The sequence below is a fragment of the Schistocerca nitens genome, chromosome 7 (assembly GCF_023898315.1).
Source record: "Schistocerca nitens isolate TAMUIC-IGC-003100 chromosome 7, iqSchNite1.1, whole genome shotgun sequence".
NCBI lineage: Eukaryota > Metazoa > Arthropoda > Insecta > Orthoptera > Acrididae > Schistocerca > Schistocerca nitens.
In genome coordinates, this window is record NC_064620.1 from 514468494 (window position 1) to 514482211 (window position 13718).

The 13718-nt window shown below is 45.1% G+C and overlaps 1 protein-coding gene across 1 annotated transcript in view; it reads left to right on the forward strand.

The window, feature by feature from the left end:
* LOC126195714 (uncharacterized) overlaps positions 1-13718 on the forward strand; it is a 586112-nt gene that overhangs the window by 553383 nt on the left and 19011 nt on the right. The gene's annotated exons all lie outside the window — the stretch shown is intronic.

Here is a 13718-nt window from a genome sequence, read left to right on the forward strand (position 1 = left end):
CTGGCACAAACCTTTTTTTAACGCCAACACTTTCAGTATTCTGCAAACACTTCCCACCCCTGTCCCAACGTAGCGTGAAATTCGTTCACTGTGATGCGTCTGTCGGCAGTCACCAATTCGTTAACTCCCTGCGCATTGTCTGGAGTGTGTGCAGTACGAGGCCTGCCGCTGCGAGGACAATCCTCTATATTGCCGTGCCCGGTTTCATCACGTAACCTGCTTGCCCACCGACCAACGGTACTGTGATCGACAGCAGCATCTCCATACACCTTTTTCAACCTCTTGTGGATGTTTCCCATTGTCTCGTCTTCAAAGCACAGGATTTCTATAACAGCACGTTGCTTCTGACGAACGTCAAGTGTAGCAGCCATCTTGAAGACATGCTGTGACGGCGCCACTCACGGGAACAGGTTGAACTAAGTTTGAAAACAAGCAGGAAGGATGTATCTACACACTGTAAAACTTTCACACATGCAGAATGAAAACTGTATTTTTAAAAAATAGTGTGCATTTCTTTTGGAATGACCCTCGTACCACGTGCATACAGATGGATTGTAGTGTTAGTGATTCATTTGTCACTGTCATCGGCGATCATATGGTCCTCAGAAGACATGTCTGTGCATACTCTGACAGACACTGCAGGCAGTAAATGTGTTGAGTTTAAAGGAGAAAAGAGTTTGCAACATTCGTTCTAGCGTACAACCATGCCCCACAAACGATGTTGAACAGCTTCACCCATTTGAACGCGTTCGCATTGTGGGAAGCTGGGATGGACGTATCGACGGATTGCTCCACATGTTAGGTACAATGTATGGGTTGTGTATCGCTGCTTTCAACAATGGTCGGTGCAACATTCCCACACCTGTAGACCAGGCTCTGGACGTCTGCAGTGGCCAACCGAACATAATCGAGGGTCGAAATCTGGGCACGTACTGCACCTGCTGTGTCATCAGGGGTCATTAGGAAACGCCTACTTGCAACAGGGCTACGACCACGTGTGCCTCTTGCCAGGCTGTCACTGTCACCACGACACCACCAAGCACGACTACTCTAGTGTGTGTAAGAGTTGACTAGAGAGTGGACTGGCGCACTGTTGATGAGAGTAGGTTTTGTCGTACGCGAGGGATGGACATACACGTATACGGCGTAGACCTGGTGAACGGCCTAATCTTAAGTGCATTCGCCCATGACACGCAGATCCCTCACCAGGGTTCTTGGTGTGGTTGACCAGCAATTTCAACATGCGATCACATTTTATGTTCCTGCAGGGTAAAGTAACCAGTGCCCACTACAGTGCGCACCTACATCTACATCTACATCTACATGGTTACTCTACAATTCACACTTAAGTGCCTGGCAGAGGATTCATCAAACCATTTTTATACTACTTCTCTACCATTCAACTCTCGAATGGCGAGTGGGAAAAAGGAACACCTAAAACTTTCCGTTCGGGCTCTGATTTCTCTTATTTTATTATGATGATCATTTCTCCCTACGTAGGTGGGTGTCAACAAAATATTTTCGCATTCGGAGGAGAAAGTTGGTGATTGAAATTTCCGTAAATAGATCTCGCCGCAAAGAAAACCGCCTTTGTTTCAGTGACTGCCACCCCAACTCGAGTGTCATATCAATGACACTCTCACCCCTATTGCGCGATAAAACGAAACGAGCTGCCCTTTTTTGCACTTTTTCGATGTCCTCCGTCAATCCTACCTGGTACGGATCCCACATCGCACAGCAATATTCCAGCAGAGGACGGACAAGTGTAATGTAGCCTGTCTCTTTAGTGGGTTTGTCGCATCTTCTAAGTGTTCTACCAACAAAGCGCAGTCTTTGTTTCGCCTTCCCCACAATCTTATCTATGTGGTCTTTCCAATTTCAGTTGCTCGTAATTGTAATTCCTAGGTATTTAGACGAATTTGTGCGATTTATCGTATACCCAAAATTTATCGGATTTCTTTTAGTACCCATGTGGATGACCTCGCACTTTTCTTTGTTTAGTGCCAATTGCCACTTTTCGCACCATACTCTCTAGATCATTTTGTAATTGGAATTGACCGTCTGATGACTTTACTGGACGGTAAATTACAGCGTCATCTGCAAACAGTCTAAGGGGGCTGCTCAGATTATCACCTAGATCATTTACGTACATCAGGAACAGCAGAGGGCCTGTGGCAATACCTTGCGGAACACCAGATATCACTTCTGTTCTACTCGATGATTTACCGTCTATCATTACGAACTGTGACCTCTCTGAGAGGAAATCACGAATCCAGCCACACAACTGAGACTACTCCATATGCACGCAATTTGATTAATAGTCGCTCGTGAGAAACGGTATCAAAAGCCTTCTGGAAATCTAGGAATATGGAATCGATCACTCATTACTTCATGTTGTCTACGGTCGCAGGTTCGAATCGTGCCGCGGCCGTGGATGTGTGTGATGTCCTTAGGTTAGTTAGGTTTAAGTAGGTCTAAGTTCTAGGGGACTGATGACCTCAGAAGTTAAGTCCCATCGTGCTCAGAGCCATTTGAACCATTTGAACTTCATGTTGTTATCCCCATGGTACTGCCATATCTTCGAAATGGCTTGGCTCTGAGCACTATGGGACTCAACTGCTGAGGTCATTAGTCCCCCAGAACTTAGAACTAGTTAAACCTAACTAACCTAAGGACATGACAAACATCCATGCCCGAGGCAGGATTCGAACCTGCGACCGTAGCGGTCTTGCGGTTCCAGACTGCAGCGCCTTTAACTGCACGGCCACTTCGGCCGGCATCTTCGAAATGGATGTGGTTTTTCAGCAGAATAATGCACGTCCACATACGGCTTCTGCGCAACAAGATCACAAGATCTCTCACCAATTGAACACGTATGGGGCATAGCGAAGTGGGAACTTGCTCGTTCTTTATGGCATGCGAGAACCATTGGTGAATTGCATCAAAAGGCGCAAGGTGCTTGGGACAATCTATCACACGATGCCACACAGCGCCTTTATGATCGTTTGCATGCTAGAATACACGCCTCCGTCGCCAGCCTCAGATGCCCCCATATGCCCCATATGTGTTCGGTTGGCGAAAGATCTGGCGATCTTGCTGACCGGGGCAGTCGTTGTACACTTTGTATTGCAGCGACTGTTGGCAACCTTTAGTGCGACATGTGTGTTTCATTTGGTCTGAATTTGTTACCATTTAGTCCTACAGCGATGAACGACCTGTCACGTCACTTGTCAATAATACGACCTTGTCCTTGAGGGTGCCGCATTTCTTTTCTGGCAGTGTACACAACCAAGGAAGGTCACCAGTAACTGTTTTCGAACCTCGCTCCTATGTGCCAATCGTTATCCTATTTTCCCCGCTACTTTATGACGGACCGTCCACATGAGTCCATGTCGCGTACTTTATATCCTCCTTTCGTTGGGAACGTGCACTGCACAAAATCCGACGTCCCCATACAAAGATTATGTGTTTCTCCCTTGTGTTGCTTTTCCAAAAATTGTCACTACTGGTGCACCATCTCCGTATTAGTGTGTTGGTCGGCGTTTGGAACGCAGTAAAGCAGCGATACAGCATGGCATGGATTCCACAAGTCCTTGCTAGGTTTCCGGAGATGTAGAGCACCAGATATCTAGTCACAGGTCACGCAGTTTCCGTAGATTACGGCTAATGGTTTTGGAGGCGTATCTGGCGCCCGGTACCGTGCCACATGTGTTCCGTCAGTTCAGATTAGGCGAATTTGGTGGCCAAGAACCTGGCGTGAGTTTACTATCACATTCCTCAACCCACTGTAGCACGGTTATGACTTCGTGACACGGATAGTTATTTTTCATGTAAACACATCAAAAAAAGTTTTTCATCACCTCGGTTCCGAGAAATTGTACAGAAAATTGGAATAGAGATCAACCTTATTCCCATCCTTTTTATTGCTCATGAAAACCGCACATTGCATGTTGTACTTCCATACAGCGTGACCTTCAGAGATGGTGGTCCAGACACACCGGTACCTCTAATACCCAGTAGCACGTTCTCTTGCATTGATGCATGCCTGTGTTCGTCGTGGCAACTATCCACAAGTTCATCAAGGCGCTGTTGGTCCGGATTGTCCCACTCCTCAACGGCGATTCGGCGTAGATCCCTCAGAGTGGTTGGTGCGTCACGTCGTCCATAAACAGCGCCTTCCAATCCGTCCCAGGCATGTTCGATAGGGTTCATGTCTGGAGAACATGCTGGCCGCTCTAGTCGAGCGATGTCGTTATCCTGAAGGAAGTCACTCACAAGATGTGCGCGACGGGAGCGCGAATTGTCGTCCATGAAGACGAATACCTCGCCAATATACTGCCGATGTGGTTGCACTATCGGTCGGATGATGGCATTCAAGTATCTTACAGCCCTTACGGCGTCTTCCATGACCACCAGCGGCATAACGGCGTATGCCTGCCCCACCCAAAACAGGAGGGAATCTGTACCTTGCTGCACTCGCTGGACTTAGCATCTAAGGCGTTCAGCCTGCCCGGGTGGCCTCCAAACACGTCTCCGACGATTATGTGGTTGAAGGCATATGCGGCACTCATCGGTGAATAGAACGTCATGCCAATCCTGAGCGGTCCATTCGGCATGTTGTTGGGCCCATATGTTCTGCGCTGCATGTTGTCGTGGTTGCAAAGATGGACCTCTCCACGGACGTCGGGAATGAAGTTGCGCATCATGCAGCCTATTGCGCACAGTTTGAGTCGTAAGACGACGTCCTGTGGCTACACGAAAAGCATTATTCAACATGGTGGCGTTGCTGTCAGGGTTGCTCCGAGCCATAATCCGTAGGCAGTGGTCATCCACTGCAAGTAGTAGCCCTTGAGCGGCCTGAGCGAGGCATGTCAACGACAGTTGCTGTCTCTCTGTATCTCCTCCATGTCCGAACAACATCGCTTTGGGTCACTCCGAGACGCCTGGACACTTCCCTTGTTGAGAGCCCTTCCTGGCACAAAATAACAATGCTGACGCGATAGAACCACGGTATTGACCGTCTAGGCATGGTTGAACTACAGACAACACGAGCCGTGTACCTCCTTCCTGGTGGAATGACTGGAACTGATCCACTGACGGACCCCCCCCCCTCCCCCCCCCCCCCCCCCCCGTCTAATAGGCGCTGCTCATGCATGGTTGTTTACACCTTTGGGCGGGTTTAGTGACTGAACAGTCAAAGGGACTGTGTCTCTGATAGAATGTCCACAATCAACGTCTGTCTTCAGGAGTTCTAGGAACCGGGGTGTTGTAAAACTGTTTTTGTTGTGGGTAGATGCCGTCGCCTAAGGGAAGACACCAAGCATTAAGTGATGTGTACGGTTCGTCTGGGTAGAAGGGCTCGCACTCGACGCATTAGGTTTAGGAGTTCAGAGGTGGATACACGAACTGTGCGACACACAAATATACAATTTTTTGCGCTGAGATATTTAACCAAAGTTGTACAGCAACTTGTTGAATGTGCTTGCGGACAGATGCAACTAAGCAATGGCATGTCAGGGCGTTCGTTACTGAATACAATGTCAAAATTGGAAATTTGTGGTAAGTTCTATAGGACCAAACTGCTGACGTCATCGGTCCCTAGGCTTAACACTACTTAATCTAACTTACGCTAAGAACAACACACAGACCCATGCTCAAGGGAGGACTCGAACCTTCGACGGGGGGAGCTGCGGGAACCGTGGTAAGGCGCCCGAGACTGCACGGCTACCACGCGCGGCTACAATGTCAACAAGACTGGGCACCTCACTGTCAATCTCTGTGGTAAACACACAGTGCCATGCGCTTTAGTCAACACTTGTCCCTATTCGTATGCTGTAAGCGACTTCACTACGAACTGTAGCTACGAACAGCCACCCTGGAAATCCGTACTAGAACTATTGTACGCCAGCGCCCAACATGAACCCCCGTTGCTGCCACAGTCGCTGCCTGTTGTTGCTGCTTACCGCAACATGGAAGTCCATTCCATTGGCGGCGGCGCGGAGATTGCCAATTGGGGCGCGCTTGTGGTTGGCGGCGAGCTTCAAAGCGCCTCCCGTGGCGCCAGTCGGAAATTGTCTCAGCGCGGCAGCTCCGGTTACGTCCAATGGCAAGAACTCAATGTAAGTGATGCAGGCGGACCGCAATAATGTTCGCGTAGTTTTGTCACATTGCCTTCGATTACCACCATCACTCCCATGGAAGCCCAGGTGAATATTATCCATAGCATAATACAGCGCATATTCCCGTGCAGACTGGAAATTCGTTCTGTAAACAATCTCCGGGCTATGGTTAATCCCTGTCTCTGCAATATCCTTTCTTCCAGGACTGTTGGTCTGGCAACGTTGCGGGTCAATTTTTGTAAAGTTTGGAAGGTAGGCGATGAGGTACTGGCGGAAGTAAAGCTGTGAGGGCGTGTCCTCAGTCGTGATTGGATAACTCAGTCGGTAGATCCGCGAAAGGCAAAGATCATAGGTTCGAGTCGCGCTCCAGCACACAGTTTTAATTTACCTGGAAGTTTCTTGTAAATTGTAGCCTAGACTCGCTGCAGAAAGGTTTAAACTAGCAGACTTGCAAATTGCGGTTCACTGTGATCAACAGAAAGTGCGGAAGGTAGCAAAAGATTACGTTTTTAAATACGTGAATTTAGTGCCCACAGTGATTTAGAAAATCAAAATACGAGGGGCGTTCAGAAAGTAAGCTCCGATCGGTCGCGAAATGGAAACGACTATGAAAATCCGATAAAGCTTTGCACAGATGTGTTGGGTAGTGTCTCTAGTATAACCCCAGTTAGCATCACGTCGCTCTTCTCATTTCTGAGCTCGCAGTGAGTGCGTAAAGATGTCTAGAAAATAGTGTCTGCCGCCAAGTACGAGGGCCTGGTGAGAAATTTCGCCTGAAGCTATGCAGCTAACATTACATAACTGTCGTGCTGTTTCTTCTTCAAGACAATTCTCAGCCGCATTCTGCAGGGGCAATGAAGATGCTCCTGCATCGTTTTCAAATGGAAATGTGAGATTACCCACAATACAGTCCGCAATTGTCTCCCCCTGAGTTTCATCTCTGGTCACATGAACCGCTGTCTTTGAAGACAACATTTTGACACAGACAACGAGGTGTAGGCCAGCGTGGAGAATTGGCGGAAAGCACTGGCGGCTGCCTTCTATGATGAGGCTATTGAAAAGTTGGTACAACGCTATGACAAAAGTCTAAGTCAGAACGGCGACTACGTAGAGAAGTAGCTGAAAGGTGTAGCTAATTGTTACAAGTAAAACATTTCTGATGTTCACTGTGGTTTCAATTTGGCAATCAATCGGAGCTTACTTTCTGAACAGGCCTCGTAATTCTACATGCTGTAGGACTTCCCGACTTTGAAGGATATAATAATGTTCATATGGAAGTTTCTTTAAAGCCTCTAATATTAAACGCAATAACTAGAGGAGAAAGTAATTTAAATATAACAGTTATACACTAGTATGTTGAGCTTGTCAGTTACATGCATTTATTGATACCTGATGTCAATTTTAACATCATATACACGTTCCATTTCCTCACACTGTTCATTAAGGCTGCAGGCCACTTTTCGATCACACCAAGCACATGCCAGAGCAGTAACTGACGTGTTAGAAAATGTGCTGGTAATTAATTGGTTCGTACACAATAGGTAAGCGAACAGCATTTCTGCTTTGGTCGTTCGTTATGAAATGTTACAATGTAAACTGGTTGTTGTAAAACCAAGCAATGAAAACTGTTCTGTTTTACAGTAGAATCCAAATACACGTCACTTGTCATATGCAACTTTGTGCGCTTGATAAAGCTGAATCTGCATAGATTACGACGTATTTACAGTCATGAACAACATTTCTTAATCCCGCCGAATGCCAAATTATGTCGCGGATGGATGGAAGAGATATGACAGTTAAATTAGTCATTTTAAATGGAACTAATCTCTGTTTTGGCACCGTAGTTTCTGATATGATGAATTTGGCGACGTAACTATTTCGCAGCCGCGCTCAGTGGCTGCGCGGTCTAGGACGCCAGGTCACGGATTGCGCGGCAGCTCCTGTCGGAGGTTCGAGTCCTCCCTCGAGCGTGGGTGTCTGTGTTGTTCTTAGCACAAGTTAGTTTAAGTAGTGTGTAAGTCTAGGGACCGATGACCTTAGCAGTTTGGTGCCTTAGGAATTCACACACTTCCGAACATTTGAACTATTCCGCAGGTCTAAATATAAATGCATTACATTTTTTTTAGATTAGATTAGATTTCCTTTCATTCCAAATGATCCGTAGTGAGGAGGTCCTCCAGGATGTAGAACATGTTAGAAAAACAATAATACATGACAAATATTTACAACTCAAACAAATAAGCTAATGTACCATTCCACAGGTCTCAAGTGGAATGATCTTCATTTTTTTAATGAACACTATATGAAAGAATCATTATACAGATACTAATGCACTGATTTTAAAATAAAAAAGTTTTTTATTTATTTATAAGGTAAAAAACGTGTAATATAACTACTATAATACTTATTTACAATGAACACATTACTGCACTGAAACTGTATATATAAATCAATTAGTTCTACTGAGAAATTCATCAATGGAGTAGAAGGAGTTGGCCACCAATAAATCCTTTAGGCTTCTCTTAAACTGAATTTCATTGGTTGTGAAGCTTTTTATGGCTGCTGGCAAGTTATTGAAAATGTGTGTCCCTGAATAATGCACACCTTTTTGTACAAGACTAAGTGACTTTAAATCCTTGTGAAGGTTATTCTTTTTTCTAGTATTTATTCCATGAATTGAGCTGTTGGTTTGAAAAAGTGATATATTTTTGTGATTCTTCTATAGACTGTCGGCTGGATGTTTGTGCCATTTTCAGTGGAAATATTCGTCGCCGAGATAAAAAAAAAGTTGTTGATGAGTCGTTTAAATCTTTTGCGAGGATTTTACCGAAGTGCGCTGGGACAACCATACTATCGTATCAAAAGTATCCTGTTACATCTATGTAATGCGGAACTGATCACTCGATGTCAGTAGAGGCGGGCTAGCCTGTATTAGAAGAGGCGGGGAGTATCGTGTTGTCAGTAGAGTAGCAGCAGCAGCAGCAGCGGAATGTCAGGAAGGTCAGCAACTTTTACCGTGGACTACTCACTGGGTGGCAGCCCACTAACAAATCCATCAGAGACGTTTCAAACCTAAAAGCTGCCCAAGTCGACTGTTGGTGATGTGACTGTAAAGTGAAAATGCGAAGGAACAACGAACGACAGCTTAACCATGACCAGACAGACCTCATGTACTGAAGGCCAGGGACATGGGGAAGGGCTGTCAAGCATTGCGGAGGGTGGTTGTAAAAAAAAAAAAAAAAAAAAAAAAAATATATAAATAAATAAATAAATAAATGTTAAATCAGAGGAAGGAATCACTCGTCCTAAGTGCTACCAGCAGTTCGCCTACCTAGAGGACCGTTCAGTGCTCGAACAACTCTTCATAAGCTACACATTTCGGTACTCAGTGCTAAGCGCCGTTTGAGATTGTGTAATGATCGATGCCACTGGACAACTGATGACTGGAAACGAGTGATCTGGAGTGATGAATCATGCTGTACCCTGCGGGTATCCGACGGAAGGATTTGCGTCTGGAGGAATGTCTTCGAGAACTTTACCTGCCATCATGCGTAGTGCCAACATTTAAGTACATAGAAGGTGGTATTACGGTATGGGGATGTTTTTCGTGGTTACGGTGTAGTCCCTTTGTTTTACTTAAGAAAACGCTAAATGCGAAAGTACGAGGCCCACTCCAAAAGAAATGCACACTATATTTTTTTTTAAATCCATCTTTTATTCTACACGTTTGAAAGCTTTACAGTGTGTTGATACATCCTTTAGGAACAATATTTTCATTTCTCCACATAATTTCCATCCCTCTCAACTGCCTTACGCCATCTTGGAACCAGCGCCTGTATACCCGCATGGTAAAATTCTGGACCAACCTGTTGGAGCCACTGTCTGGTAGCATGCACAAGAGATTCATCATCTTCAAACCTTGTTCCACGAAGAGAGTCTTACAGTTTCCCAAAGAGATGATAGTCACAGTGAGCCATGTCAGGACTGTTCAAATGGTTCAAATGGCTCTGAGCACTATGGGACTCAACTTCTGAGGTCATTAGTCCCCTAGAACTTAGAACTAGTTAAACCTAACTAACCTAAGGACATTACACACATCCATGCCCGAGGCAGGATTCGAACCTGCGACCGTAGCGGTCTCGCGGTTCCAAACTGCAGCGCTTAGAACCGCACGGCCACTTCGGCCGGCTGTCAGGACTGTAAGCCGGGTCTTTCAGTGTTGTCCATCCGAGTTTTTTGATCGTTTCCATGGTCTTATGACTGACATGTGGCCGTGCATTGTCGTGCAACAGCAAAACATCCTGCTTTTGCCTATGTGGTCGAACACGACTCAGTCGAGCTTGAAGTTTCTTTAGTGTCGTCACATATGCATCAGAATTTATGGTGGTTCCACCTGGCATGATGTCCACAAGCAAGAGTCCTTCGGAATCTAAAAACACTGTAGTCATAACTTTTTCAGCAGAAGGTGTGGTTTTGATTTTATTTTCTTGGGTGACTTTGCATGATGCCTCTCCATTGATTGCCTCTTTGTCTCTGGTGAAAAATGATGGAGCCATGTTTCATCACCTGTCGCAATTCTTCCAAGAAATTCATCTCCACCATTCTCGTACTGTTCCAAAAGTTCGCTGCATACCGTTTTTCTTGTTTCTTTGTGAGCCACTGTCAACATCCTGGGAACCCACCTGGCACAAACCTTTTCTAACGCCAACACTTTCAGTATTCTGCAAACACTTCCTTCCCCTATCTCAACGTAGCGTGAAATTCGTTCACTGTGATGCGTCTGTCAGCAGTCACCAATTCGTTAACTCGCTGCACATTGTCTGGAGTGTGTGCAGTACGAGGCCTGCCGCTACGAGGACAATCCTCAATGTTGTCGTGCGCGCTTTCATCACGTAACCTGCTTGCCCACCAACTAACTGTACTGCGATCGACAGCAGCATGTCCATACACTTTTTTCAACCTCTTGTGGATGTTTCCCACTGTCTCGTTTCACAGCACAGGAATTCTATGACAGCACGTTGCTTCTGACGAACGTTAAGTGTAGCAGCCATCTTGAAGACATGCTGTGACGGCGCCACTCACGGGAACGAGTTGAACTAAGTTTGTAAACAAGTGGGAAGGATGTATCTACACACCGTAAAACTTTCACACATGCAGAATGAAAACTGTATTTTTACAAAAAAGTGAGCATTTCTTTTGGAGTGACCCTCGTATATTAACATGTTTTACAGTACTGCGTACTGCGAATAATCGAGAAACAGTTCGGGACAGTGACTATCAGCATGACTATGCGCCCTGTTATAAATCAGAATCTGTGAGGCAGTGGTCTGTATTCAGTAACTTTCCTAAAATGGTTATCACTGCGCAGTGTCTGGAATGAACTCAGTGGAATAAATCTGGGATGCATTAAAATGATGACTTCGCTTCAGACCCCAGTGTCCAATATCACATCCCTTTTTTAGTTTGGGCAGTCGAAGTGTAATGTGTTGCCATTCCTCACAGACATTCTGACACGTCACTAAAAGTGTCCGTACCAGAATTCTAGCCACCGTAAAGACGAAGTGTGGACATATTTCATATTAATGTCCACTAATAGGCGTCCAGCTACTTTTGATCAGGTAGTGTATGTGCAAAGATCAAATTTTTTCGTTAGACGTATTGAATTTATTTATAAGTACGTTCTCCACAAAATAATTGACGTGCTGCAGAGTTCATTGATAACAATCCACACGATGTTGAAAATAGCGAGACAGAGAAAGAGTTTTATTTATGCCTGTAAAGGATGCTCAAAATTTTCTATAGTATAAGTTTGTAGACTTCCACAGCCAGTGTCATTTTGGATAAAATAATTTTGAGTATTTGGCCGCGCCATTGTAACTACTAGAACAGCTAAATTGCCAACGTTTCTTCAGGACGATTCACAATGACGCGCCCCAAATTGTAGAACCCGCTTCTCTTTGCATTGTAGCGATAGTTGCAGAAGTGCTTCATTCACGCCCAAGTTATCCTGTTATAATGCTTAAAAGGCCTAGACCTGCAAAACGTCGCACTAATATTCAACAAAGTCAATACGAGTAATCCACTAAATTACAGGACCATATAATTAACGTCGTTATGCAGTAGGTTTAAAAAATGGCTCTGAGCACTGTGGGACTTAACTTCTGAGGTCAACAGTCCCCTAGAACTTAGAACTACTTAAACCTAACTAACCTAAGGACATCACACACATCCATGCCCGAGGCAGGATTCGAATCTGCGACCTTAGCGGTCGCGCGGTTCCAGACTGTAGCGCCTAGAACCGTTCCGCCATTCCGGCCGGCTATGCAGTAGGGTTTTGGAACACATATCGTGTTCGAACATTATGAATTACCTCGAAGAGAACGGTATAGTGTCACACTGCAACACGAATTTAAAAAACATCGTTCTTGTAAAACACAACTAGCTCTTTACTCACACGAAGTATTGAGTGCTATTGACAAGGAATTTCAAATTAATTTGATGACTGGGTGTTGTGTGATGTCCTTAGGTTAGTTAGGTTTAAGTAGTTCTAAGTTCTAGGGGACTGATGACCATAGATGTTAAGTCCCATAGTGGTCAGAGCCATTTGAACCATTTTTCAAATTGATTCCGCATTTCTAAATTTCCAGAAAGCTTTTGACACTGTGCCTCACAAGTGGCTTGTAATCAAATTGCGGGCTTCCGGGTTATCGTCTCAGCTATGCGACTGGATTCGCGATTTGCTGTTACAAGGGGCACAGTTCGTAGTAACTGACGGAAAGTCATCGAGTAAAACAGATGTGATTTTTAGCGTTCCCCAAGGTACTGTTATAGGCTCTCTGCTGTTTCTTACCTATATAAACGATTTAGGAGACAATCTGAGCAGTCGTCTTAGGTTGCTTGCAGATGATGCTGTCGTTTATCGTCTAGTAAAGCCATCATAAGATCAAAACAAATTGCAAAACGATTTAGAAAAGTTATCAATATGGAGCGAAAATTGGCAGTTCCCTAAATAATTAAAAGAGTGATGTTGGTTGAATGGTTGATTTGGGGGATGAGACCAAACAGCGAGGTCATCCGACCCATCGGATCAGGGAGGGAGGGGGAAGGAAGTCGGCCGAACCCTTTCAAACGAACCATCCCGGCATTTGCTTGAAGCGATTTAGGGAATCACGGAAAACGTCAATCAAAATGCCCGGACGCGGGTTTGAACCGTCGTCTTTCCGAATGCGACTCCAGTGTGCTAACCACTCTGCCACCTCGCTCTCTGAAAAGTGTGAGGTCATCCACGTGAGTGCTAAAAGGAATCCATTAAACTTCGGTTAAACGATAAATCAGTCACATTTAAAGACCATAAATTCAACTAAATACGTAGGAATTACGACTGCAAACAACTGAAACTGGAAAGAACTCATAGAAAATATTGTGGGGAAGCCGAACCAAAGACTGCGATTTATTGGCAGAACACTTAAAAGATGCAACATATCTACTAAAGAGACAGCCTACACTACGGTTGTCCGTCCTCTTTTGGAGTACTGATGCACGGTGTGGGATACGATTAACGGAATACATCGAAAAAGTTCAAGGAAGAGTAGCACGTTT